The 16,098-nt window shown below is 42.3% G+C and overlaps 1 protein-coding gene across 2 annotated transcripts in view; it reads right to left on the reverse strand.

Moving 5' to 3' along the window:
* LOC146704820 (A-type voltage-gated potassium channel KCND2-like) overlaps positions 1–16,098 on the reverse strand; it is a 32,738-nt gene that overhangs the window by 5,983 nt on the left and 10,657 nt on the right. The gene's annotated exons all lie outside the window — the stretch shown is intronic.

Here is a 16,098-nt window from a genome sequence, read left to right on the forward strand (position 1 = left end):
CGATGTTCCTCTTTTAAAACACTGTTTCATATATAATTACACACCTGCTGGCATCGGCTAATGCTTTCACGTCGTGACCAAATGCGCTACATATCCTCCGTGACCTCTGTTAGCCAAACAGCTTGTGAAAGATACAGCGAGTAGTATCACGTTGAGTAAAAGCAAAAAGGGGAAGGGAGCAGTGTGATGCCGAACCCCGGAGAGATCGATTAAGTCTGTGGTCCTCGGCGACAGCCACCGGTGTGTTTTGTTCTTATTCCCACATTAAAATGGAATATGGAGACGCAAAGGGAACCCAAAAATTCAACACAAGGAGAAAAGAGCTTTTCTGGCACACATGCATGACACTGATGAGGAATGTTTCATGGTATACCTGAGCACAATTAAAGCATGTCATTTTTCAATGGTGAACAGGCTGCATTCAACAGATTAAAGGCTGCGCTTCTGTCAGGTTGGACTGACTCATCCCCAGTCCCATCAAATTAACGTGCCTGTCTTCTGCTAGAAAGCCAAATCCGTCTCTATTCAAGGCAAACCTGAAATCAAACTGTTTTCGTCACCTCGTTTTCTTTACTTTAGCAGGCACCCTCAGCACCACTTACTACGGTAAGCACTAAAACCAAGGATACCAAACTGAAGAAGAGAGACACTTCCTGACTTTCCCTGAAACTTTGTTGTCTTTTCACCTGTTTTATAAAAGACATAGCTTTGGAGATACTAGGCCATTATATGCTCCTATTTTGATGACAAAATTTGATTTAATGCCAACATGTGCAACAAAGGTAATTCAGGTCATTCATAAACACTGTTATAAAATGATATCGCAAAATGTAAAAAATTTGCAATACAATCCCAGGCATGTCTGAAAGCAAGAGACATGCCTGAGGCTAATATGTTCACGAGCTTTTGAAAAACTGCCACAGTGAAGGTTTTAAAAACCTCAGTTTCTATTTTTAACATGTGGTCGAATAAAACGTGGATTTTGTCTCACAATGTTAAAGGTGTGCAGCTTTATTTCCTTTTTTGATGTTGGACTGTGCGCCGTGTTGAGCCTGGGTTATGCTTGATTGCGGACACGGACACAGATAGCTGGACGGCCGAGTTGTAGTTCTTATTATACTTCTTTAAAGTCCACTGCCTGGGCGCGTGCGTAGTTGGTGCACTGTTATCTAAATTATCTGCGCTGTCACAAAATTTGGACAACCTCATATTCAATGTTTGATGATGAAATTTATGTTATGGGGCCCAAGCAGAAATCGTGTGCACGGAAAGTAGAAATCTCGCTTTATTGTTTGTGGACTTTTAATTGGCCAATATTTCTTTACGGTTAAGGTTATATTACCACTTGTTCTTTTGGTATGCATGAGATAATTTTTTGCATGTGGACGGCGACTTTTTTCATAACGAATTTGGAAAAAAGTCCCCGTTGCCTGAAGCCTAAAATGGGAGCTACTTTAACAACCTCTAACAAATCACAGTGCTTTGTAAAACATGCTAGAAAACTGTCTCCACTAAATGTGGAAACGATAAATTCAATTCACCTCATGAGGCACAAACACGCCGTCTATTACAAACAGGCTACAAGGAGGAGATGCTAGCAGCTGGTGATGTGCAAAACACATGTAAACAAATGACTCCACCGAGCTTCGGGAGAGGACTTGCTAGTTTCACTCCATGTGACGGGAAGAGCAAATGGTGGACGGAAATTACTGATGCGATTACAGGTGGATAAACAGGGTGGTTAAAAAGCTGGATCTAAGATACAACATCCCAGGTAGGAAACATCTTTCAGTTTTATAAGGCGACAACATTGTGCAGCTACTGAGAAGTTATTTATACTTGAATTTTCCTGGGAAAATGCTACCTTTGCATTTGACTTGCAATAGATTCACACTTCAAACTAGGTAATGTGTCATCAGTGAAAATGTGTCCTCATTGTAAAGTTTCTTCAAACATTGTGATATAAGGTTGAGGCTATAATGGCTGCCCCTAGCACTCAGGAGGAAATGCTGGAAAAAGATGGAGGTATTCCTTCTCAAAAAAGGCCAAATCAGATCATTTTTGTGTTTGCTGGGTGGTTAAACAAGCTGTAGCCCCTGCTACTATATACACATTTCAATATGGATTTTTGTATGGACGATGGATTTTATGTAAATAACATTTTTTCTAGTGCTTTACCAGCTCACTGCTAGTTTATTACAAATGCATCCAATGTAGTATATTATATATGAATTTATGTTTTTTTTCCTCATTCATTTATGACATGTGTGGGTTGCATAGACTACCAGATAGTCCCCCCTGGGACAATAAAGACAATTCAATCCAATTCAAACATTTAGCTGCAAACACAGTGACATCCTGTAGCCACATGCACATCTGATTACTTTTCAAGATTATTACTTTATCAAATAGAAAATCCCGATGTCTCCAAGGCAATTAACAGATCCAGGGAAAAAATCTGCAAATTCATTCGTATGAGCATAATCTGCATATTCACAAGCGGCTCTGTGCTGACATGCTAGGCCACCAGCAGCACTGGGACTTAAAATGAATGATTCAGGGCACGTATGTTTTCCGTGTCATCTAAACATCTCTCCGTGTGCTGCAGAGGACCGGCAATTCACACGTTCGCAGGTGGGTGAGATGAATGAGTGAGACCCTAATGCGCAAATGACCTGAGTAGACCATTACCTCCCGAGAGTAAGATGAATGCAGGTAGGAAGGAACATCAGCATTGCTCAGTGGCTGTGACAGTAGTCCGTCTCTCAAGTGAGGCAGGGTAATGTGAATGTATCGCTACACGGGAGGTTGACTATTTCATAAATGAAGTTGTCTAATGCCCACAGACGTCTGCTTGAGTCATTAGCTTCAGGTTTCCATCATGTTGGGCCCAACAGTCTGGGCTTTTACAGAGCTCGGGCGGAAAGATGTAAAAGTGGACATTTTAATATCACGCTTGATGGGACTTCATGTACAACAGTTTGCTTTCAAGTTGACTAATCTCGCACAGATGTCATTAGTTTTGCAGTTCATTACAGGTCAAGTCATTTTCCTATCTAATGGCAGACAATGACTGAAAGCAGGTGTCAATTATAGGTTCTGGATGTGCTGCTGAAAGCCTATTAAGAGATCCATAAAAAAATGGAAGACAGCATTCCCTCGCATGTACTTTACTGCGGCGAGTGGAGTGATGCAGACACGTCTGTTGTGGAATACAGTGTGTTGCAGTGACTGTCTTCTTTTGGAAGGAAAGCCTAGCAGCGAGCAGATGAGAAAGGAAAGCAGCAAGCGCACTCTGGAGAGAAACAGTAACAGTGATGGATTGTTCATAAGGGAAAGCTGAGATACACAAAGCCTCGTGGATGATGGCAGAGGTAGGAATTAACAGCAGCTGCAGATTAAAGTAATGTTCCTACTTTGTTCTTGTTGTCTCTAAGTACCAGGTACTCACATTTGCTACCCCTGCTACCCTAAGCTGACACGGGTGAGACACAAAGACGGATGACCGGATTCTTATCCTCACTGCAGAGGATGAAGAGGAATGTCGAGATGACTGAATATCAATTCCCCACTTCCACCCACCTAAAACCATACTGTGCTCGCGCTGGCGCCGGCCTTTAAAAACAACGCATTCTGTAGAATTGTCCGACAGCGAGATGACAGCATTGCAGATGAAGCTCGGCGCGCCGAGAGAGAGTGAAACCGCGGGGTTGCCTCAGACTGTAGGAGAAATGTCAGACTCAAAGGAATATTTGAATTCTAGAAACGGGGGGATGAATGTCCTCACCTGGCTTTGGATAATAGACCAATCAAACATTCATGAGTCCCTGTATCAACCTGCGTGGCAGAGTTTGTGCAGTTGACCTTAAAAGCAGTGCGGTATTCCATCAGGGGTGCTCTGAGACACTTCTGTACATGACCTCACCGCCTCACAGCTAGCGCCAACACCTAAAAACAGGGACACGCTTGGACACACAGGAACTGACACACAGTCAAAACAGACGCTTGTTTGTGTGTATATGTGTGTGCGTAGGGCCTTTAATTTGACATATAGTTAAACCAATCCTCCTTCCTAAAAAAGCAATCTTGTTCCTTGATTGTCTTCCAGAACCCTGTGTCTGAAATCTGACTGCCATCTGGTTAGTGGGAAGTGAAAAAAAAAAGATATCTGGATGACTTTGCAGACACGTCATTTGTTTATTTCTCTTTTCAGAGACAGGGCAGGTTCGTTTTTTCCCCCTAAAGATTAAACTAAATGAAATGAACCTTTTCAGGTAATAAACTATGCCTAAATGGCCTTTTCTGGTCATTTGTACCACTCTGTCTGCTGCACACAAATAGGGTTTGGTGGCTGATAGAAATTACAAATCCCTACTTTAAGCGAGCATAAGCTCAGGTTTCTGAAATAAGCACAGAGGCCTGAAGTAATCACACTGCTGTCCCAACAACTCACATTCCAATTGTGATTACTGCCAACAGCTTACCAGTGCTGACAATTAGGATTCAAGGAGGGCTGCGGCAGATCTTTCAGAGGCTTCGTCAACAGCATCGAAGACCAGTCGCCCAGCGGCGCCTCTGTCGCGGTCTTCCTACCCTCCTTTTTGTGGATTTTAGTACGAAACTAGCTCACACACTGCACAAGTGACTATAGTAAAGTGCATTAATCAAAGCAAAGTGAATATCTAACGTTCAAAAAGCCTCACAGTGTTCGCCTGTGCCGATAAGCGATCAAGGTCAAGGTGTTCAAAGGAAGAAGAATCCTATGATTAAGATAGTGAAACTGCTGGACTGTGAGGTGACATCCTATTAAATCCTTCATGGTAAAGACATTAAATCTCACTTTCATCAAACCACACTTTGATCTACTCCAATTTGATATTTCAGTGAGAAGCAGTGGAATGAAACTAATTTAATTATTAACCGTTTTGATTTATCAGCTGATTAGAATACAGATGAGTTAAGCACACTGTCCTTATCTTGTGCGCCATCTATGCATGTTGTTTTATAGCAATAATTACAAAGGGACCTGCAATCTGAAAATCTGAATCTCAAATTAATTTCGGTCTCATTTTCTTCCCTGAGACTGATTTAACTTCACATCCCACTCAGCATTTGTCTTTTATGCTCGGAAAGTCACAATGAGCTTACTGTGCTAAAACAAGGCTTTCATATATTATTTAAAAAAAAGGACTTTTATCAAGCAATTATGTGCAGGTGAGCCACTTTTACTCTACATTTTCTTAGACTGGTAAACTCCCACCGTGCATTGTGAATCAAGTCTCCTCAACACGTCTTTGATCATTCTGGGAATGCACAATTTTCTGTTTGACCTTCACCAAAAATCTCATGGCGCACCGACTCCCCATCATGCTTCCAGAGGTAATTCACTGGCTCCGTTTCACAGTTCAGTGGTTTCTACAGTGCAGACAAGCCCTCCAAACCTGTGAGACCAAATCCTGTCAATTATAGTGAAACTCTGATACTGTCACAGACTGTACCAATCAGAAGTTGATAATGACAGCGAGAGGCAATAAAACTGTGCGGGGACAACGGGACAGTGGCAAGGTCAGGAAGTATTAGGCGCTCTTGAAGTGAAGACATCTCTTGTGGGCAGTGCTGTGAAACGTACCACAGAGATTAAAGTGTCAGAGTGGACGCAACATTAAAATCTTCTCTAAGGACTTAACACAGACTCTTCCAGATATTAGCCTGACCAGTTGAAACAGTCTCCATTTCTTTTACAAGTCATGACAAGAAGCAAATGGAGCAATGCTGCACAACAATACTGCTCTCTGTACCTTCTCCATGAGGCTGAAAGAGCACAATATTCATCCGTGCTGACAGTTAAATAATAGATGTTACCCCCCCACCCACCCACCCCCCACAACAAAAAGAAAAAAGTAATTTTCCTCCAGAACTCTATCATACTATGAACTACGAATCGAGAATTTGAGGAAAATAGATTACACTGCCTGGATGTCATACAAGGCATATGAACATGAGTGACAAGAGGATATAGATTCTCTGACATTGTATTTGTGAAGACTGCAAGATTCATGGGTTACTGAGAGGTTGTAAGGGTGCTTATGTCATATTAAGAGCCTTCATTAAATGTTTGTTTCTAAAAACACAAATGAGCTGACCAGTCGGCCATTCTTTTATGTGCCAGTAGGTAGTAAATCTGACCATGTAGTAAGAAAATCGAAGCTGGATAGACATTCTTGTATGTACAGATATACAAGGGCAAGTGAAGGTAGCAGAATGAAAGAAAACTCCCTCTCTCTCGCACTCATAAATTTATATCATTGATGCACCAAATGTGCATCTGTTTCGTGTTTAAAATAAATTAAAAATATTAAGGACATTTTGTATTTATCTATTTCCACCACGAACAGACTGCAAAACAGTACAAATTAAATCTTTGTAATTGCCAGATAGACTGGCACAATCTTTGGAGGCTCGCACTCAATACACGCTAGCACACCTACAGTATGTACCACTGCAATGCTGGGAGACACACCACAAGGGTTCAACAGTCTGACACACAATAAATGAACATGATCTCCAGCATGATCCCTGAACACAACATATCATTCCTGATGTTCTGCACCGCATCTCTGGCAAGAGGCCGGGAGCACAACATTCAAAATGCTCCCTCTCCTGGGTTTGGACACCAAAGACTGATGGGATTAAGAGTGTGTGGGCTGATAGGACTCTGCTCTGATGCTATCCCTCAGATATACATCATTATAGAGAGGGGAATCCCACAGGCACTGGGATTAGCCCGCTAGATTTTCACTGCAGGTGATAAGGGAAAGAAGGAGAGGCTGGCAGAACTACACAACATAATGGGGAGAAGGAAGCACAGATAGGGGAGGACCAGAGGACCGCACTGCCTGGTGTTATGCATGCGGTAGGAAAAACAGGGTGCTCAGGTATGAGTAACTGCAAACAATAGCTACAGGGAAGGACAACTTTGTGATAGGTGCCTGTCGCAGTCTCTGCAGGCAGTAATGCAAAGGCTGCATTTTTCTGGCTGTTTGCTGAAATGTAGGGAAAAAAATCAAATTAAAAAAAAAGAAGTGTGGAGCAGATGCGCGAGATCATTTTTTATGATTTTCACAACCCAGCTGAGATCCGGTCTCTGCAGATTTGTGAAAGCTGACGAGTGGAGCCAAAGGTTGGGATGTGAAGTTTGTGGGAGCAAGAATGTGTGGCTTCGTGCCAGTCAGTGTTAACGCATAGTAAATGAAAGCTTTTGTGGTGCTGCAGTGTCTATATAACTTTGATCCTCCAGCTGAATGTTCACCTCAGAGTCTCAGGAACCACACAGACCTAATAAAGAGCGGCAAAATTCCTCTCTTCGAACCACGAAGACACAGATAAACCATATAAAATAATCCCTCACGTATGGCTCTGGCAAAGGCACCTCAGCTCTCTCTCTCGCTCACATATCAAACATGTATTCCCTCACCCCTGCAAATCCCAGCTTAACCCTCACCCTGCAAAACCAGGCAGCTAGTTATCACCGCGGCTTTGACATTAGCATGCACGCCCTCTCTCATTTGGGAGATCTTCTTAAGAGTCAGGGATGATAAAAAGCTTTCCTCTTTACCGCTCTTCCGCTCCTGACTTTGACTCACCCTTCCTCTGCCTGGACCTGCCTGCCTCTAACTATGAGTTGGAGATGAAACGCTTCATTCACTTTCTTTTTCTCCTCCTTTTCTATTATCATGCAGTGCTAGCACAGCCCTGCTTGACATTTTTCTTTTCTTCTGCTCCTCTCCAGTCTCCAGTCTACACCTGCTGACACTTGAGAAACAAGCGCAGTACTATGCAAAAAAGCGCCCTTTTCCCCCCATTACTGTATATGCCGAGTCACCTCTAGGCCCACTTGAGCTCCTTATGGTCATAATTACAACCATTTCCTTGTGCCAATTGCTTTCGATAACTAAATGAAAGGCTGTTTTGTATTATTAAAAGTTTTAAGAGGGTTGAGTGTTGACCTGGACCAAGAAAAATAGCATGCCACCGTGTAAATATGAGAATTATGATTTGTGGCTATTAAAGCGAGGCCTGAGAGATGCTTTAATCAGTCTGGACATGATGAAACCAAGGTAAGCCAACTCAAACATTGCTCAGAATCTTAATTTGTCATTGCATGTTTATATTTCTGCCCATCCGCCTTACATCATTCCAGAAAGCCAAGGGCTAAAAATATATTCCACAACGTCGGTATAATACTTTGATAATGCAATTACACTCCTTCGTGACTGAATGGGGAGGGCAAAGGAACATGAAAGACTGGGCTGAAAGCACGAAGGGGCGACAGAGCTATGGATTATAAGGGAACGTGATAATAAAAATGAAATCATCAGACACTCAAGCGATTATGCTAATGAACTCGTTCTGTATTCATCGTAGGTTAATCTGAATGCTGGCAAAAGAGCAGTGGCATTTTCTTGAACGCCGAAAGCTTTCATTGAACTGGCAGCAAGTTACCTCACCTCCGGAATCTAAATGCCGGAGGCAGGGTTAAAGGTGAAAACTGAATTTCTTAAGATGATCAATTAAGGAAAAACTAGCAGTAATGACAGCGGTTGCTGTGTTCGTGGCATTCGCCGCATTAATACTTGTGTTTTTTCCAGTCTAAAGTAGAAAAAAAAGTACACTTCAAAGTAAGATGTGGCTCTTAAAGGCAAAATGCACCAAAACCAGCTTTCCTTAAACTGAAACACAATAAACACCAAAACCAGTGGCGATGCTCAGCTAGTATTGACCAGACGAGATTTCAAAGGGAACCTTGTGACCTTTGTTGTCTGGTCAGGTGATGAAGCGGAGAAAAAAACGTGAAAGGTCTTGTGGATTAGTGCCTCTGTGTTGGAAAGGGGAACTGGTCCAGGAGCCTCATCACGCTGACAGCAGATTAGTGCTCCGCGGCGCCGCCAGAGCAGACGTCACAAGATTAACTTTGATGTGCGATTCCACGCAGAGCAGCCGCTGGATATCAGCTTCCTCCACCAAATGGCCCCTTTTGCCCTGACTTTGCAGAGTGTGCATTCACAAGCTACGTTATCTAAAAAAATCTGCTCATTTAACAGGAGAGTACAGCGTCACCAGGCAGAGGTAAAGATGTATAGCTCTTTTTTGGGCTATATGTCCCTTTAGGTCTGCATTTACAAGTTTCATTATGTATCAATTCATCACTTTAAAGGGTGGGGGGGGGGGGGGTTGGGGTTTTTTAGATGACATAAGGGTACTCCATCAATTTTCCAGACAAAGATCAGTTTTATAAGGAGGAGAGCTACTTGTAAAAACAGCTGTGTAATTTTTTCTGTGGATCTCAAAGGAGGTTTATCTGGTGTATATATAACCCCTGACTATGTCACAGCAGTGTCATCAGGGTTATCTGTACTATAAGATAAAGCCAGAGTAGAATGGGGTTTGAAAGGTTTAATGAAACAGTCGCCTGTCGAATGCCTCACAACTGCACATGTAATACAAAAACGAGTAGGCCATTAATTCAGCAGCTGTTTAAACTATTGAATTAAAAAAACAAATTGGAAATGCCCGTCACAATATAGCAGAGCTGAAGGTGATGTGGCGATCCACCATTTCAAACTCAAAGGTTATTCGATTTCCAATTACAGAAGACAAATAAAAGCTACCCATTTGAGAAGCTGACATCCAAAGTAGTCAGCTGACGTGTCAATTGATTCATCGTTATGACAAATGATGAAAATTGTGGTGTTAAAAGCTCCAGACAAGCTAACCAATGGACTGGCTTAAAGGGTTACTCATGAATCAAGTCGAAAAATGAATTTTGGTCTTTAGCTGCGGGCATGTTAACGTCATAACAAATGGTTAAAAGAAAAAGACTGAAGGTAGGCAAAATAAATAAATAACACGAAAAAAGTTGCAGGATAATACGTGTTGAGGAAGAGAATCAATTGTCCTCAGGCTTTAAAAAAAAGTTCTGTATTCTGTTTGAGCTGCAACTTTAAATTGTCTGTATCAGCTTTTTGCACCAAACAGCTGCAGCCTCTCATATATCGGTTCACTTCCTGTATACACAAGACTATACATACATTCAGGATGCTTTGTAAGTAGTTACAGTACTCAGGGCGTAAATGGCCTGTGCCAATGGAGCATTGTCTTTGAAATAAATATCAAGGTAGAAAAATACAGCTGTTAAAAATTATATATGTATATATAAATATAGGAGCAGTCGCCAGTTCAAAGGGACACTTCAAAATCTCACAGTAAAAGTGAGAGGAATAGCCGAGGTTGTAATGAGACGGAAAGAGTGGCGAAGCGTAAAAATGTACTGAGCGCGCTCTCTCCCAGAGAGTGTGGACGGCAGCCAGACCAGCGACAGCAGCGAGCCCAGATAACAGCGAGTACCAAGGAAGCAGCGAGAACCTGCAGGGAAGAATTGGGAAGAGCTGAAGCTCTCCTAACAGCTGCAGACTGGCCCCCGGGGCAGAGCAGAGCTACTAGCTGCGGCCCTATCTACCATCGCCCCACCTGCACCACGCTACATCACGCACATGGGGACATCATTACTTTTTCCATTTCACTCCTCGAGACTTCTCCTGTCAAATCAAAAAATGACATGAAAAGTAATAACTCGGGGGCCGTGGCGACAACAACAACACAAGCAAAAGGTCATTTTGCCAGTGAAAATTGGTCTTGCATCCACACAATCTATCAGTCATCAACAGGTTTATTGCAATGTCTGCATTAACAGCAGGGGTGGCTAAAAGCCAGAATTAAACCGACCTAGGCCCAACGCGTGCTTGATGACACAACTCCCATTATTTATAACTTCGGCATCTTTGCCAGCGCTGAGGACGAGCTTCCTGGTGAATAATGATGTTCAAACTTGGAGGACAAGGCAGATAAAGGCACAGCTTTGGCCCCCACCACAGACAGCACATTCAAATGTACCGTTATCAAACGTGACTGAATGAAGGTTATTCGTTTTAATCACACCACAGCACGCCCTTCCTTCTACTATCCCAGGGGGGTTGCTATATTTAAGCACTTTTTCATTCTTTCTCCTTTTTTTGGTCTTGGCTAATGGCAAGGCAATTGCTATGTGGGATGTTTGCCCTTGAAGAATCAGACAACATAAGGAGACATTTATACATATTGTAGATGTGGCGCGAGCAAACTGTATCATATTCGGTGGCTACTTTTTTGACTGTGTCATGTTAAGAAATCAAATCCCAGCCTCGTTATCCTTTATTTCTCTTTTTTTTTGTGATGTTTTCCCTCCGACACGTGTTGGTTTTAATACCTGTGCTGAAAGAAAAGCTGTCTGTCCCGGGAGAGAAAGAGCAGGGACATTCATCTCTCATTTTTCCCACTTTCTAATTGGACTTCTCCATCTGTTGAGGTCTACAAATTGTCTTCTGGGGATGCTTTAGCTAAACCATCCTATCAAACACGCAAATACAGGAGGGACGCTCTTCTTGGAGCTCTGCCATAGCAGGCACTGAAAGAGTAGTGTGTGTGTGTGTGTGTATAAACCTGTATGATGTATGATTAGTCCAGCAGCATACTGCCTGGAGATAAGTAGATCTACGTGATGCGCTGAACTCTGATTGGAAGCTGGCAGAGTTGGCTTCTTGGGAAATTAATCTATCTAGCACGCAGCAGATCTGTCAGTAACAAGTGACATACTTTAATAAGAATTATTTCACCAGATGACAATGTGGATGGGTGCCTGAAAAACGGCGTCAGTAGTATTGACTGTTTGTCACATATGCATCTAATAAATGTTTCTCCTCTGCAGTCCCAGAAGAGGTTGAGCAAACAGAATCTAAATCTGAAGAATAGGCAAAACTTTTTTGGGGGCGGTGGGTGGATTCTTTTCCAATTCTCACTCGGAGCCGTTAATGATATGGGAAATTGTGTTCCTCATGCTTGTCACTCTTTACATCCCATTGACTGGGAGTTGAATACTCAGGAGCGAGCAGTGGAACGTGTGACAGTGTATTTGTGGTGATGATTACAGCCCATTAACTTTGATGGATGCCATTTCATAGAAAAGACGATGGGAGTTGAAACAACAGCAGCGCAGCTTGTTTTCTGTCTCTGACATATGTGCGCAAAAATCTCGGGGAAAGAAACTGCAGTTAAATCCATGTAAAATGGAATTTTTGGATTCAAAATGAGACCGTGTTTCCTTTGGAGGTTACTGAATGTCACATCTGACACTTTGATGCTGGATCAGTTTACGTGAAAGCTCGGGTATGATTGTCCTGCGACCTCCAGAGGACAGTCTACCACAGATTTCACCATATAATACATTGCCAGTGAAAATACTGTGAGACGCATATGTGTGCAATTAAATAAGGCTGAGCTGGTTCTGGAATTGACTGCAGTGTCTGCCTTTATTAAGGTTAACTATCTGGGCAGCTTTTTTTTCCTCTGCACAACTCACTTTGCCTTTTGGCCTCAGTCAAAGTGAGATACATTCCATTTGTCTGTGTTGGTTGTGTAAAGATAAGAGAGTGTATGCCAGAAATCTAACTCTTAAGCTCCTTCGTGGGATTACAGACGATTGGCTAAGAGGAAAATACAAATAATCATCAACTGTTTACGATTTCCCACTAATACCTTTGAAAAAGGAAAAAAAAAAAGATGAAAATCCCCCACATGGAAATGCAGTCCTTAACTGAGATACTCCTGTGTAGGACACCTGCAACAAGATTCACAGGCAGGAAATCCTCTAGATGGGAGCTGGACCCACACTGCAGTAACACCCAGACAAGCAGAACAATCTACAGTAGCTACCGTCTATCCCTTTTCAAATAGCGCTTTCGAGTATTGTTGTTTTTACATCCAAGAAATCCAACCAGCAAAACATCAGAAGGCACTGATAGGCAAGATAGGATTGGAATTTCTCTCCCTCTCTCCTTTTGGACCTTTAATATGTCTGCCTTGTTTGACCTTATTAGTTTTCTGCCTAGCGTCCCCTGTGAGGCATGTAATCACTAAAATAGGGGCTTAAACTGTGGGCTAAGAATCAAGCTTTTTTTCCCCCCAATGATTAAGAAGTACTCTGTTCTTCTACACAGAAATACTTTGTTTGAACTACATGTTCAGAGGATAACACAAAGTCGTCCTTTTCAAAAGATCTGTATAATTCTATCTATTATATGGATAACATAATGCACCCAGTTAAGCAAAAAGTGTCAGCCTAAGCCGCTGTGCTCACGCACCTCTAACCGACAGTGTTTTCTCTGAATCACTGCCCAAAAATTATTCATTAGACACATCCAAGTGATAGATGGTTATGCATCTGTGGACTTGATATTAACTGGGCAATAATAAGTTTTTTGGGCAGACAACGATCAGCGATCACTTTCACCGCCGATTTCTTTCTCCAGAAGTCGATGAATTCGCCCCAAGTTGTTCTGTGCTGTAGCAGGTGACACATTATCAGGGGAACACAGACATCCCGCATGGGTGCTTTAAGTAATGCTCAGCACAGTGATTCAGTAAAATGTGAATTAATCAAGGAGATAGCCAGAGAAAATACAGCTGAATACATTTCTCTAATAAGATATCCTGTAACACTGATGTCAAAGCAATCAGACGTGAAACTCCTTCAGTGTGATATTTGAGAAAATTAAGGGGTCTTAGTATTGAATAGTTATAGTTATATATTTTAACAAAACAAAGTAACAGGGTGTAATTGGATTACAAAAATCGGAATACTTCTACAGCAACACAAGCACTGTGAGGCTGTAGTCAAACATATGGTTGCTTTGAACAGACTACGTGCTCAAACCTGCAGTACCAACATGCTGGTGTTAAGTAATGTCACCGTTTTACAGTAGCATGTCAGGACGCTCATATCTGGATATTGCAGCTATTTTTCTTTTCATTTCATCATAAAACTTTATTGATCCTGAAGGAAATGCATCAGTGTTGGTCAGCGATTCACACACACAATAAAATAAAGTGTTTGCTCTATAAAAAAGACGAGAATAAATCAAATAATAAGTCAAAAATATCTTAATTAAAAATACACTCGCTCATCCTTAAGGTCCATTAGGTCCACAAGGTGCTCCTGCACTTTTCTAATCCTTCCCCCTGGTAAAGTAATGGGAAAGTCCATTTTTGAAACAGTTCATGGATTTCTGTATTAGATTTCAAATCTCTCCATACATGTGCTAGAAAATAAATGTAGGGATGAGTTTGCAACACACAATTCCAATGTCATTTCCTTTTTTTGGAACACCTTTCAAAAGTAATTTCTTGTAGAAATACAGTGGTGCGGGTCCGGGTACACACCGGCTCACTCCTTGGCGGCCGCTTGTCGGGGCCTGGGGCCTGGGGCTCGCTCGGGCCCCTTTGGAGGTGGGGTGCCCCCGGCCTCTCGGCCTAGGGCTCGGTCACTCAGGCGCAGCTGGGGGCCGGCGGAGCTCACGGGCGCGTCACTGCAACTCCCCCTGACTTCTGCTCCGCGGCTGCTGGGCGAGCCCTCATCTGGGACTCTCCTCAGCTCTTACTGGGACAGTGGCGCGGCTGCCCCTCTGTTGGTCTTCCATGGTCTCTTGTGTTCTGGGGGCCTCTGGATGTCTGGAGTTTTGATCTCCTCCATACCCGCTTCACACCCTGGAGGACGGGGCTGTGGCCCCCCCACACTCCCTAGCAGATCATTACATGGAGAAACCTTTGGAATGCAAGCATGCTGATCCACACAGGTATGCACACATGGGTATTCACAGACGCGGACTAAAGCTTTCTTGGCTGCTGCCTCAAAGCACACTGTGCGCTGTCTATCTTGCGTGCTGCACAATATCGTTTATTACTTAGTAAATACTGATATCTATGACTAGCTAGTTTATTGTGATGGTGCTTTGTTTTCTCTATTATTATGTTGCTCTTTGTTGTTTGCTGTCTCCTCTGTTTGTTTTTTTTGTTTGTTTGTTTTTTTTTCTCCATACAGGTGACCCAGGAGTTCTTTTTTTTCTCTCTCTCTTCCCCCCCCTTCTCACCGTCTCTTCTCCCCTTTGGTTTTCTTTCTTTCTCTCCCCCTCTCTCTCTCATTCATTCCCCCTGTCCTATTTATTAAAAAAAAAAAAAAAATGACAAAGGATGAACTGAAGCTCTGCCATCACGTAATGTCGCATACTGCTGTTTCTGATGTCATTTAGAAAAAAAAAAAAAAAAAAAAAAAAAAAAGAAATACAGTGGTGCACGAGAGTTTTATTTTTGTTGGGGTGGTACAAATGTTGTTTTTCATGCACTTTGCTACTAAAGTTTTGTTATTTCTCTGATATAGTGAGGAGCAATCATAAGAGTTTTTATAAGTTTCAACAAAATCTTTTAGTGGCAAACAAAAGCAAGATTTTGATTGTGGCAGTGGTGCCTCTGCCAAAGCTTTTGGCCACGATGCACTTCCTTTCACTGCAATTCTTCATTGTGTTCATTAAACAGTTTGTGTGTCATTAGTTCAGTTGGACTGTGTTTTTTGTGTTGTGAAAATAAATGATCAGAATTCACAGCAAAAGCAGATTAATTTTAAAGCCAATTCCCAAACTTTTTCTTGCAACTGTAGATGTGACTAAAGTGGCGCACTGACTTACAGATCAGCTTTGCCATTCATGAAGCCATGCCAGTAAATTGGCTTAAACAACTTCTGCTTCTAGCTGTTTATACAGAAACCTGGAAGGAAAATACTATGCTTTATCACAGTGGGACAGTAAATTACGCTCAATACACACAAGAGACTGACACTGATATGTGCTGCTTTCCGCCGGTCGTGTAGCTGCTCTGAGTTTACGGTGGGTGGGCACAATGAACCAGCATCGCCGGTTCCCTCTGTGAAGATTTAATGCTCGGTTCTCGAGAATGTGACAGCAAAGAGTTGATTTAACACTCTTTCTGCAGACCGTAGTTTGTGGTAATTTAATTGTGTCGCAGCGTTGTGTGTGACTGAAATGTTGATGAGCTAAAACAACACCTTTCTGAGACATTAAAAAAAAAATAATCACACAATGAAACACTATAATAGTCACAAGCTGATCCTTATTGCAGGCCTATTGCGCCGGGATCATTCAGACTGCCTTTATTTAC

Source organism: Copadichromis virginalis, linkage group LG7 (assembly GCF_057382275.1).
Source record: "Copadichromis virginalis isolate Kocher_CV1m ecotype Utaka linkage group LG7, C_Virginalis_male_GT1.1, whole genome shotgun sequence".
Lineage (NCBI taxonomy): Eukaryota > Metazoa > Chordata > Actinopteri > Cichliformes > Cichlidae > Copadichromis > Copadichromis virginalis.